The sequence below is a fragment of the Glycine max genome, chromosome 3, assembly GCF_000004515.6.
Source record: "Glycine max cultivar Williams 82 chromosome 3, Glycine_max_v4.0, whole genome shotgun sequence".
NCBI lineage: Eukaryota > Viridiplantae > Streptophyta > Magnoliopsida > Fabales > Fabaceae > Glycine > Glycine max.
The window spans coordinates 5539555-5553072 of record NC_016090.4 but is presented as its reverse complement, the minus strand read 5'-3'; the positions used below and the strand labels follow the sequence as shown (position 1 = coordinate 5553072).

Sequence of the window (13518 nt, the reverse complement as noted above, 5' to 3'; positions counted from 1 at the left end):
TAATACTATATTCTTGGTATGTAAAATTCCAAAATCCTCTGGTTCTAGTGTCTAGTAATGTTTTATGCTGAATGTTAGTGTCAACACAGAACACTAGGAAATAATTGAAGATAAATAGAAAAGTAGGTGCTGCTTAGTTCTTCATTGAACTCTTTAGAACCCAAGCCAGAAAAAAGAAAACTTTTATGGTACCATAATATAGACTGCTAAAATTGATCAATGTTGGTCTTAGGCAGATAGAAAAGAAGTCTTGCACGTAATTACACCAGAATTAGAAGGCTAAAATAATTGCCATCTTCTGGGATTGTGTCAAAAGCAAAATCTTCTGGCCGTAAAATTGTTAACTTGTTAGTAGCACTAGCCCTTGGATTCGGGGAGTTTCTGGCTGAGTTAGTGATCAGCTTCAACCCTCCTTGAGGTACTGAGGTGATTGCAATCTATGATTCAAAGTTGGCTCTGGAGAACCCTCCAAGAGCATCCCATTCTTCCTTTTGATTCTACCATACTCTTGCCATATCTACAATTTCAGTATTTACAAGTCTAGATTATGAGAAATGCAGGTGCTTCAAGGGATGTCTATTGTTCCCACTAACTTTGGATCAGGATTGGGTTAAAGGAGGCTAATCCTTCAAGAATAAGCATATGGATGAACAATAATCAACCTTGAAACCATACTTATATTTCCAAGCCCGAGCAGCATGGTTTACTAACAATTTGGCTGCCACGGACCTTTTTGGTGCTGAAGCAACTATGTTTATTACTTCACTGTTTGTTAGCAAATCCATAATCTGCAAGAAATAAAATTTAGACCTTATTGGTTGGGATAAATTTTGAGAAGTTAATTGGTTGTTGTTTATTGATTAAAATCTCTCTTAGGAAATTGATAAAAATAAGCTATTATTTGTGCCAAATATGCTGGGACAAAACTTAGATACAGTTTTTACAGGTGCTTTTAACATTGTTCTTCAATCAAAATTGGATTTCCACCTTAGTAGTCTATGTTGACTTTTAATTGAAACCTTTATTACACGAATTTACTAGGTGAAACTCCAATTCTAATTGAAAGACAACAACGAAAGCACTTACAGAACTAACTGCATCTAATTTTTGTCCAATATGAACTAAACACGTATGTGTGGAAACTACATGCTGTTAATTCATTTAACCTTCTTGGTTATTTCTTTTCTTACACTATTTGATCAAATATTTGCAAACATATTTGGATTGAGAGGAATACGAGAAATGAGCATAACTTAAACACTAAAAATGATTGTTCTGTTCCTGTAACTGATTACTCAAGAATCAAAATCCAAAATTCGAAGTTGACATCCTGATATGAAAATGCTTACCCCATCAGAAGCCAAAACCACACACTTATCCTCCTTGGTAAGTTTTCTTTAAGACACATCAGGGACTGAGGCGACACCATAGTCTTTTAGGCAAAAATTTCTAAAGGCTCTTGCCATAGCCAGTCCAGGCAGTCCCTTTTAGGCATCCATACTCTGTTTACAGTAGGATCTTCTTCTACAGCAAAAATTCTCATAGCTTCTCCTGAGTAACATTGAGGAAGAAAAGCTAGTTAGACACAGACCAAGGGACATTAGGAAGAATTTCATAAAACTTATTTGGACTTGTAGAAGTAGCATATGGCCATTCAGTAGAATATTTTTAGCTTATTTCAATTAAATTTCAAAAAGAAGGTTATCAAAATAAGTTTGGTTAGCTTATTTACTAAGTTATACAATCAAGCTTTTAGGGTCTGTTTGGATAAACTTATCTGGAAGCACTTTTAGGAGAAATAAAATAAGAAAAAGAAATGAAATGAGTTTCTCCATAAGCTAAATTGTAGAAACTCTCTTGTATAGTTTCTCTAAAAGATGAGAGAGCTTTTACAAACTAGTATGTGCATAAGTGGTTTTGGATAAACTTACCCAAACAAGTCCTGAAAGAAGCTCTCATCTAATAAGTTCTTAATGAATATGGCTTAATTAGACAATTTAACCAAATAAACTCAAAAGGGTTGTAAGATTTGGAAACTAAGAATAGGTAATACCAAAACATACTTGGAATATCTGGAGTCAAGTCAACAGTAAGTTGAACAGGAATAAGGCGATTGTCAGGTGCTCTTCTGCAAAGAACTGCACGAGAATCCCTCACATTGCCAATTATTACTTGGTCACCCTGAAATTTAAAGGGGGAAAAAGATGTGGTTATAACATTGTTGCAAAAGTATTCACAAAAAAAGAAAAAACATAATTGCAAAAGCAACATTGGCAAGAAGGTAATGTAATTGTGAAGGTCTAGTTATACCTGTTTGAGTACAGATACAGAAGTGCTACCGCCATGAAATCCATCAGTGTCAATGTTCTTAGCAAGCTTTTCATTTATTTCACTGAAGCACCTCATAAAGGTTCCCTCCCACGACGGAAAGGACATGTTTTGGTTATCCTCAACATGGACATCACCGCGACTGCCACCATTTTGTGGCATTAGCATCATAGTGTTTCATGGCCTTTTCTTGTGACTGTTTGATTGATGCTGAGAGTTTTGAGGGTAGATTGTCACGTATTCACTGTGATAACTTTTGTCCTAGAGAAAACAAGGGAAGGAAAAATTGCATGCATGCAAGGAAGAAGTCTGCGTTTATGAGAAAAATTGGATGATTAAACCTTGAATTGAAATTTAAAAAAATGTTGGGGCTTTGTCTTTTATGTGTAGTAGTATTTCAGTTTTTAATTTGTTTGCAATTGTCACCACAGACTTAATTTGGATTGTAAGTTAAGTATTTAAACTGGCTCAGTTCTATTTTAGATTAAAATGATCGTTATCTAACTAATACTGTTTTTTATTTGTAGTTAATGTCGAATCGAAAAACTTAAGTCCACAGCTATATTTTAATTGTGTTGTGAGTAACGGATAAACACATTAGTTGCCTTTTTTTATAGTAAATTTTATAGTTTTATCTGAAATGAAATGAGTTTCTTGTATTGGAAAATATTTTTTTAAGAGTTATTCTTCAACTAAAGTATTTTTAGTTTTTTTTTCAACAAGATATTTTAAATTTTTTTATAAAACTTTTATCTCTGTTTAATTTTTCATTTTCATACTTATTTTTAAATTGAATTTTAATATTTTCAAAAGAATATAAATAAAGATAAATATTTTTGTATTATAATATAAATTATAAATTTAAAATTTCCTGTAGCACAATATTAATAAAATAATATCAATAGGATTTATTTAACTTGCTAGTCTCTAGTCTTTTGTGACTGTTTTAGTCCTTCTTAATCTTTTGATGGGTCTTAGTCCATAATTTTTTTTTTCGTTTATAGTCCCTCAATTTTTTTGTTTCATTTTTAGTCCCTAAAAAATTCTACATATATTGAGAACAAAAAATAAAACAATATTTTTTTTGGGACTAAAAAAAGACAAAAAAATCATGAAACTAAAAACGAAAATTCACAAAAGATGAAAGATAAAAAAGATAATAACCCAACTCGGATGAAAACTTGTAGTGACAGAGAATTTATAACAAGTAGTTAGAGCCATGATAACAATTTTCAATTATGTGACAGCATACCTGCGTGACATGCTTAATAGGAGCTGTATCCAGAGGTAGGTTGGAATCATCCTTGTCAATTTGATCAAAGCCACCCCTTTGGGTGAAAGCAAACATTGCATGCAATGACATGAACAACTTTAGAAAATATGATCTGAAGGAAAATAAGAAACAATGAGTAAGAACAAAGCTCTGAGCCCAATTTAGAGGAAAATAAGAAACAAGAATGAGAAAGAACAAAGACAATTGCCTAATAAATCAGCTTAGAGAATGATAAGCTTGATGAATTCTAGTTAAAGACTGAAATCAGGACTTTGCTTCTCAGATAGACCACAATCTCCTACCCAAGACCCTCTAGTTTCTATTCCTTGTTCATTGTAATTATTGTGTTTTAAATGATCCAAGTTTCACATAGGTTACAAAATTGATGCAAGGCATGGGAGGAACAATAAAATATAAGATTAAGAAGAAAACAACATTGTCTTATTTTTTCTATCTTCTTTGTTTTCCTTGTTGAACTTATGTTCTGGAAAATTTCCTAGAGATGTTAGACAGGAACTGCAATTTATATTGTTATTTCAAATCATCCATGGTGTGATTGTTAAGTTGGTTCACGAATCCTTGGTATTACTAGCAAGATCTAAACCCTTGTCAATTTTATATGAACCCTCATAGAATTTAGTGTCTTGAATTCAGTAATTATTACCTATCTAAACCAGTCAAGTCATGGCTTAAGGCCTGTATGCTCAGGGAGTTGCTGGTGCTATGCTCCAGATGGTGCCATGGAACAATCTTAAACACTTTGCCATCAGCTGACTGCGCCCTCGCTTCCTCCTCCTTTTGCCCTGGAAGATCAGCTTTACACGCATAAATATGAGCTTTCTGGTGTCACGTCAAAGTTGAATTCATATCCAATTACAGGTGCAGTTTCTACAGGACAATCTATCATCTCTGAAAAACAAAGTACACCCAATTACACTTTGAACACTGACAGAGAATGTAACAAGATGAAACAACCACCATGATTGCCGATATATTGAGAAAGTTCAAATACAATGGCATTGATTGATAACATTTCTTCAGGGTAATAACGCTTGTTGAATGAAATGAATAAATTAACTGTGAGAATAAAAAGACATGAAAAGAAAGATATCCTTGACTGAAATAGTTTTGTTTGGTTAGACTTAGAAGACGATGAAGTAGGTCAAAGAAGGAGAATTACCCGGTGCTCATCCTTGGTCACTAAATCCATCTATTGTCAACTTTAATGTGACGGATGTGGGATATTTGAGGGTGCTTCCTGCGGCATTGTTTTTCCAGCAAAGGACATCTCTCTATGGTTAATTTTATTAGAGAGACAGGAAGCCTTTCTCCCAGCATATTCTCCAGCAAAGGACATCCGATTATGGTTAATTCTTGCAGGGATGTGAGATGGAGAAGCCCCGTGCAGTCCAACATCTCCAGATTTGACAACTTATGTAGATACAGAGACGTAAGGGAGGGAGGCAGCAAACCCTCCTTAGGGAAGGACTTGATGCCATCACATGGACCCTGAACATGGAGATGGGTAAGCATGCCCATGGATGGCCATGCTAGGCCGCTCAGTAGTTTCTCACAATTGTGAATCGAAACTGTTCTCAGGTTAGGTGGCATACCCCCTTCTGGAAACGACTCAATTTCTGGGCAGTCTTTTATGTGAAGATATTCTAACTTTGGGAGAAGACTACTCATTTTGTCAGGTAATGACTTCAACTTGTCGCAATTGAAAACTTCAATTCGAGTCAAATTGGGCGCAGGCAATCCTTCTCTCCAGAATGATACAAAGTTGGGGCATCGGCAAATTCTCAAAGAACACAGACTCTTGAATGACTCTGCCCCTGAAACCAAAAGAGATTCCAGATGTTCACAGTCATGGATTTCGAGACTTTTGAGATTTGGAAAGGTAACCAATGGAAGAGACGTGAGAGAATCACAACTATTGTATAGTGACAGTGATTCCAGTAAATCGTGTTTGTGTTGGGTCGGGAATTCCAGATTTTTAAGATTGCTGATATGCAGATCCTTCAGAGATGCAGGTAGACGACCACACGGAAAAGATATGGCTGACGAACAATCACTCAATGTTAAATGTTGGAGGCAAGTTGGATCAATGCTGAAGATGGCCTCGATCATGGACTCCACCATTGGGCTTCCTTCTACTTTTATCCTTTCCAACAAAAGAGGAAACACATGCAACGATACATTATTGCTTTTACATATCTCTAAGCCCTTAAGGATGGGAGCCCTTGGCAGGGAAGAGACAAGAAGCTGGCATCTTGTAATATTGAGTGTTTCTAGAGCAGGAAGGTGATTTGGCAAATCTCCCCTTAGTTTGGGGCAATCCTCTATTGTAAGAGACTTGAGTAGAGGAAAGGCGTCTGACTCAGGGGTACTCCACAACTCCCAGCAACACATGTTATTAATGTATAGCGTTTCAAGGGAAGAAAAGGGAGTCACAGAAGGACAATCTTCATTTTTGTAAAACCCTGCATCAACAGTCTTCACTGACTTCAATATTGAAATATAGAGCTGCTTAAGAGATGGTAGTTGCCCAAGCGAAGGAAGCACACAACAGTTATTACAATCATGTAATCTTAGACTTGTCAAGTTGTGGTAGGAAAAATTTCCCACCCAATCTGGAAATATGGTTCCATTATAACCCCATATTGTTAGAGATTCCAGGTCTGGGTGAGGTTTTAATTTGCACAGTACATCTAATTCAGTTTGGAAGTCGGTGCCATTAGACCATTTCAACGATAAATGATTTATGTTCTTCTTATCCATCATCCTAGCCTCCAATGCTTCATTGCTTCTGGTTACATTCTCCAAATTCCTAATAGAAAGCGAACCATGAAGATTTGAAAGTGTCCCCAGTTCTTTGATTCCGTTCTCTTTATGGTTGCCCACAATAAAGAAATCCAATTGCTGCAAATGACTTAACATTCCCATTCCTCTAGGCATCTCTTCTATACGAGTACCATAAATATGAAGATGACACAAGTTTACAAGATTTTGCATGTCAGTAGGCAACCTGGTCAACATTTCGCAATGAGACAACACCAGAGTTTGTAGATTGTACAAATTACACAATGACTCCGGCAGTGTTCTTATTCTTGTAAAAGAGAGATTTAAATAACGCAAATGGATCAATTTACCTATTGAATCAGGCAAAACATCCAGACTTGCAAAGCCACAAAATGATAAAACTCTCAAGCACTTAAGCTTCGATGCTACAATACCTGGTGCCTTTTCCTTGTTGAATGAAGAATCTTTAAAATCAATTGCCAATAAAGTTCTCAAAAATTGTAGTCTGTCAAAAACTTCAATATCTGAGATTGGATCACTGAACTTTGTAACTGACAAATGACGAGTCTTTATACCAATCTTGGTTTCTTTTCCAAGTTCTTCTGATCTGAAATAGAATTCTCCACCAAGGTATAATGCTAGATCATGCACGAGGTCATGCATTACAAAATAATTGCCCCAAGTTTGATTACTTGAACGTTGAAAAAATGATCTAGAAACTAAATCATCAAAATACTCGTAACCAACTTCTAACGCCTTTCCTCTGTTTGGAAGCTTCAAAAGATCTTCAGCCATCCACAACAAGATCAAGTCATTCTTTTGAAATTCAAAATCTTTAGGGTATAATGAACAATAAACAAAGCATCGTTTTAAATGTGGAGGGAGATATTGATAACTAATTCTCAAGGCTGGAATAATTTTACACTGACTTTCAGGAAGTTCCCAAATGTCACTTTCAAGTATATTATTCCAATCCCTAATAGCATGCTTTCTTCTCAACATACCTCCAAGTGACCGTGCTGCTAAAGGCAATCCATTACACTTTTTAACAATCTCCCTTCCAATTTCTTCTAAAGCTCTTCTAGCATCCCCACTTGATTCTGAGGGGGGAAATGCATGGTTTGCAAACACTAGCCAACAATCTTCATCTGACAATTTACTTAGAGAATAAACTTGAACAATATGATAAGGGACTACATTCACTACATTTGCATTGCGGGTTGTCAAGAGAATTTTACTTCCCCTTTTTCCATGTAGAAATGGTTTTGTAAGATTACTCCAATTCTCATAATCCTCGATCCATACATCATCCAAGACAATTAAGAATTTTTTAACTTTCAGTTTGTCCATCAATTCAAGTTGAAGCAAGTTTAGATCATTCAATTTACATGACTCTTGCGTGATTTGCTCTATCATAGTTTTTGTGACCTTAACAATATCAAATTGATCAGAAACACAAACCCATGCATTTAAATCAAACATCTGCTTCAAATTCTCATTGTTGAACACAGATCGGGCTAAAGTGGTTTTTCCAACCCCACCCATGCCTACAATAGCGATCACAGACACTAGTACACCATCACTGCTATCATCTGACAACAACATCTTCATTATGCCCTCCTTGTCTGTATCCCTACCATACATACCATATCCATCTTCCAGAGATGTTGTTGGCTGAGTATTCCATGACTCGCTCATCTCCCCTGCCATCACTTGCAAAGGAAGACCCTTCATGCCTCCTAAAACTGTGTCTAATTTGTCAACTATTTTTTCCAACTTACTGGCCATTTTCCTATCAGTAAAGCGAGAAAGCACTTTACTTACCTTCTTTTGAGTTGCAGATTTGGTAGAAATTTCATCCAGCAAGTCATCGGCCTCATAGAGAGCATCTTTGACCTCAATGAGCCACTGGTTGACACTGGAGAGTTTGATTTGTTTCTTCTCAGCATCATCAAGCACAGCTCCAACCACTCTCAGAGTGCTCTTCAAGTTCTCAAGCAAATTGAGGTCAAGCTTCTTTCCACGGATGAAGTCAACAACCTCATCTGTAGACAGCTTGTCGAACACAACATCAAGGAAAGCCGAGAGGAATGCACCACCAACTGCCTCAGCCATGATGTCAAGAACAAAGGAAAGGAATTGGTTGCAATAAACTGGGTTGGTTTTCGACAAGCTTAACTGGTGTGATGAGATTTGATTCTAGTCAACTCTCTTCACTTTTAACTCGCTTTGCGTTAGTACCTACCATCAAAATTAACCGTTAAATATATTAATTAAAAATTCAATGGTTTAGATTGAAGTCTGGCTACTTTAAAAAGTGTAGTGGTAGTAGGTGTCTTGTCCTCTTTTGAAGACAATGTTCTTGGTTGGATGCTTTTTGATCGTGGAATCTGGGGGAAGTACCTACCATCAAAATTCATCGTAGATATATTGATTAAAAATTCAATGGTTTAGATTGAAGTCTGGTTAAATAAAAGTTGTATTATATCTGTTTTGTATTACTTCTTACTGTTCTTAGGTGTGCAAGTTGGCTTTAATTTATAAAAAGTAAAAAACCTTAATGCATTTTGTTTTTTTTTTCTTCTGTAAGTGTTTTTAAAGAAATTTATCTAAAAAGAACCAAATTGTTAATGATAAGCTTGATGCATTATAGTTTATAGATGATGACTGATATCAGGACTTCCCTTCTTAGACAAACCATAATCTCCTACGTATGACCCTCTATTTCCTATTCCTTTGTCATTGTTTTTATAGTGTTCTAAATCATACAGGTTTTACATAGCTTACAAAATTGAGGTAAAGAATAGGAGGAGAAAAATAAAATATTAAGATTAAGAAGAAAACAAACATTATCTTATTTGTCCTTTCTTTTTTTTATTCCCTGTTAAAGTTATATTTTGACAATTTTCATAGAGATACTAGACTGGAACTGTAATTTTGTTTTTTGTTATTTCAAATCATATAAGGTGTTATTGTTAATTTGGTTCACAAATATTTGGTATTACCCTCATAGAATAAGAAGCTTTAATGTTTTGGTGAAGTTTATAGATATTACCTATCCGATCAGGCCAAGTCATGGCATAAGGCCTGTATCAATCCTATTCTCTTCCCTTATCCAAAGCTCTCTTCTATCTTCAGAACTTGCCACGACTTCCTCCACCCTTAGTCCTGCAAGATCAGCTTTATACACAAAATACTATTTGTATAGCAATGCATCTACTGATGCTATTTTGCTTCAAAACACATATTGTGAAGCACCTCTAGCATGTGATTGAAACACTGAACTACATTTTGGTGACGCAAATAATCCAACACAAAAAAATGGTAACAGAAGTTTTTGATATCAAATTTTGTGAAAAAGCTACACAGAAAATACACATGTCTGCAGCAATCAGACTTTATTCAACTATGAAAAGACTGAGTTATAGCATCAGTACATTATTATGTTTCTCAATCGAAGCAAGATGGAAACATTCTATATGTATGAGATTCAGTCAGCATCCTGCAAACAAACCAAATAATGTAGTTAATTTTTAAACTGTTTTAAGAAAAAGTGGTAAGCTATGCATGTTTGCCAAATCATAAATCAGAACATTTCTTAATGCTTACTCTTTTGAAACCAAAAAATTGTACAATGTTGGAATGTCCAGCGGTTTAGAAGTTGTTCATTCTGACAAGCCACGAAAAAAATAAAATTTTAAGACTATGACATTTGAATAGTATGAAAAAGAATCATGGTCATGAATAAACTAAACTTGGGCTATTGTAGTGGAGTTTCACCTCTGAAATTTATTTGACTTCCATATATATCTTTGATTTTGTAGTTCCATTAAAATGCCAATGATAAAAAACCTTACCCATCATCAGCCATCATTCATCCTTCAAACTTCCCGAGTTTTTGTTTGGATTCAAAATGACTTTCCATACGAAGCCTATACCAAAAAGGTGCTCAAGCTTTTCTTATGGAAGTTTGATGTTTTCTTCGAGATTATGGAACCCTTCCACACTGATGAGACCCTAACCTCCACTCTGATCTTTTGCATCAAAAGCTTTGCATGTATGATTCCTTTCTTCTAGTTCTATCCCATTCAGAGAACTGGTGTCAAGTGCATATAAGTAGTGTATAGGCAACTTTGGGCATTTCAAATACTGACCCAACTTGAAAAAATTCAGGGATTCAAGCAGTATTTGAAAATCCAACCTCAACATATATCATTCCTTGCATCAATGGATAACCTTCGTAGAGAGCAGTATACTACAATTTCCTACAACACAATAATAATGGCAAAAACAAAACCTCAGATATGTTTTGCCAAAGAATTTGAAATGGTTAGAAATTAAAGGATATGCAACATTTTCAGTTATCTGCCAATATATACATGGGAAGCATGCCTTACTGAAAGATCTGAGATTATCCTATGAAGTTGGCCTCTTATAGTCTGGTGCCCAATGAAAAGCTTTTCAATTAAAAATTCAGCTATTGAGAAAGCATCACTTTCACGTCAATTAAATCAGAAGTTCAGTTTAGATCCTGTTCAAAGTTGAATTCATATCCATTGATAGGTGCAGTTTCACTGGGCCACTCTACCATCTCTGAAAAACAAAATACACTCAACTAATTGTGAAAATTATATTTATTATTCAAAAAGAAAATATTTTTAAGATAATAAAGAAATTTTGACTGAATGATTGTATTAACATCTTTTACCCACATCTTTGGGTATTGATGCAGATCAAAAAACATTTTTTGCATGGTAATATTTGTTGGGAAGAGATAAGAATTATATGAATATTAAAAAAATAGAGTAATTATTTGCTTAATTTTTTTATACATTAGTTGTTAGATTTTGTTAATAAAAGAGATTCAAATAATGATATTTCCTCCTTTTCTCTCTTCTAGCTCAATTCAAATGGAAAAATATTTGATCAACACCTAAAAATTTATTCAACATTTAGGTGAAAGAAAAAATATAAGTATAATATAATTTATGATGTGATAGAAAAAAAATTTAAAAAATATTAATAAAATGTTTAAAATAAATGATAATTCATATATCATTAATTACTCATTCAGATGTCTTGTTGTATGGAGTGCATGGCGTTGAACTTGTCCTTCAACAATTAATCTTAATTAATCCTTGGTTATTTAAACCTTATTTATATTGATTGGAGCATTGTGTTGGAGCATAATTTGCGGGAGGCCAACTCATTGGAGGAATTTGGGGAATTTGATTTGATTTGATGATTTGGAATCCACTCCCAACCAGCTTTATTATATTATTGCCCCTTTGGATTTTCTAGCATTTTCTCCTAAACGTGCGTGCTGTTAAAGCTAGCTAATTAACTTCCACATCAAAAGTTACAATTGACGCAAATCTATAAACTTTTTCTTTTAAACACACATTTGTCTCATAGGATGGAATTGTGTAGGGGACATTTGGTTTAGGAAAAGGAAACACAGGGGAGAAATTAAAAGATTTTTTTAATTAAAGTAAAATATAAGAGAAGTGGATCCCATGGAATAAAATATATAACTTTTTTGAAATATTATTTTTCTCCATCGTACCAAATGCAGTCTAAGGCTATGTAAGGTGAAAATGAATGAAAATAGATGAAAGAAAGTTGAAATGAGAAGAGACTCTCTTTAAAAAAAATAAAAGAAAAGTAAAAAATAAAGTTATTTGATTGAGATGAAAAAAAGTGTAAAAGAAATTAAATGTTTAAATTAAAGTGTTTAGGTCAATTATAAAAGAAAAAAAACTGAAAAAGAGATTAAATAAACATTGGTTTTACTAATTAAAGTGATCACATAATCAATTATACAAATTGCATATATAATTGATTATACCTTGAGTAAAGGCCACTAGAAAGCAAATTTGATTGCAAACTAAGCATAATCAACTATGACATTTGAATAACTTATTATATGTGAGATGATACCCTAATTTGAAAGTTCTAGCGAGGGTTAATGAGGGGCTTGAGGGACAATTTTAGCAACCAACAATTTTATGTATTACATCCTTTTTATTGTTTTTTTTCCTCCCTTTTATTCTCTTTTTGAGATGAAAGTAAAAACATGTGGGTCTTACATTATTTTAAAAATTTCATCAACCTTTCACATGTAACAAACACCCTATACCATCTTCTTTCATTGTTTTTCAACTCTATATACTTTCAATTCTCTTTCATATATCCTTCTTAACCTAATACTAAGAAAAGGTAAGTAGAAAGACTACTTCTTCCGTTTCTATTTATAAGACTCAAATTTGAAATGATGTCTCTTCTTTTTTTATAAGTAGTAATCTATAATGTTTCATGCATTAATTAATTTTAGATTAGAAATATCCCTCATTAATAAAGAGAGAGAATATATTAACAAAAAATTAGGAGAGTATAACAGCTCATTTTTCGTAAAATAAATAAAAAATATTTTTATTTAAAAATAAATAGAGTTTTAGAAGAAAAAAATGATGAGGTTTTTATAATTAAATAAATATGGAGAAATAAAATAATGATTTGAAGGAAAATAGAAAAAGATATTTTATTTATTCATTTGATAGAAAATAAAATAGAGTTTATATTTATAAAATAATAAAAATAAAGAAAAGCAGAGTAAATAACAGGCTAGGAGAAATATGACTATAAATAAAGACATATTAGGTCAGTTTTCAAATTGATGGTACATCTCTACGTTTTGTTTTCATCTCAAACTCGTTTTTCCTTCTTCCTATCCCAAAACCCTCTCTCTTTTTTTCATACACTCAAACCTGTCTCAGCAAAACAATAATCTTGAACTCTCGTTAACCGTTGGATCGTCATGAAATTTGAAGAAGAGGTTTGGAACCTATCTTCTCACACACCCAACGTTGGAATTTTCGAGATAATGTCTATAGTGGAAGAAATGTCCTTTGCACTGTGCTTTCTCTTTCCCATACACCCAAATCTGTTTCAGTAAAACTATAATTTCCGACTCGTTAACCGTTGAATCGTCGTGAAATTTGGACACCAGGTTCAAAATTTGTTTCCTCACATCTTCAAATTTATGTCTGTGGAGGGAGAAATACTCATTGCACGCAGACAGTGAAATAAAGGCTTCAATCCCTTTTCCTTCTCTC

At 33.9% G+C, this 13518-nt stretch overlaps 1 protein-coding gene and 2 long non-coding RNA genes across 11 annotated transcripts in view; all 3 read right to left on the bottom strand.

Moving 5' to 3' along the window:
* LOC102669953 (putative disease resistance protein At3g14460) overlaps positions 1–8312 on the bottom strand; it is a 94653-nt gene extending 86341 nt beyond the window's left edge. Inside the window, exon 1 of the mRNA XM_041014384.1 lies at positions 8228–8312. The gene's annotated coding sequence lies outside the window, so the exon portion shown is untranslated. The remainder of the gene's footprint in view (positions 1–8227) is intronic.
* LOC100811433 (putative disease resistance protein At3g14460) lies at positions 124–8604 on the bottom strand. Of its 9 annotated transcripts, none has more exons than XR_005890885.1 (7): positions 4782–8604; positions 4266–4510; positions 3581–3713; positions 2311–2637; positions 2064–2181; positions 1350–1551; positions 124–788 (listed from the first exon to the last, which is right to left on the bottom strand). It is a non-coding gene; the product is annotated as a putative disease resistance protein At3g14460 (long non-coding RNA). The 9 variants fall into 9 exon arrangements; XR_005890887.1 differs by having other exon boundaries at positions 124–517; XR_005890889.1 differs by having other exon boundaries at positions 2311–2589.
* A 597-nt stretch (positions 8605–9201) lies between these two features.
* LOC121174656 (uncharacterized) lies at positions 9202–10973 on the bottom strand. The gene is made up of 4 exons (XR_005890909.1): positions 10783–10973; positions 10261–10668; positions 10013–10073; positions 9202–9905 (listed from the first exon to the last, which is right to left on the bottom strand). It is a non-coding gene; the product is annotated as an uncharacterized lncRNA (long non-coding RNA).
* Positions 10974–13518: the final 2545 nt, after the last annotated feature.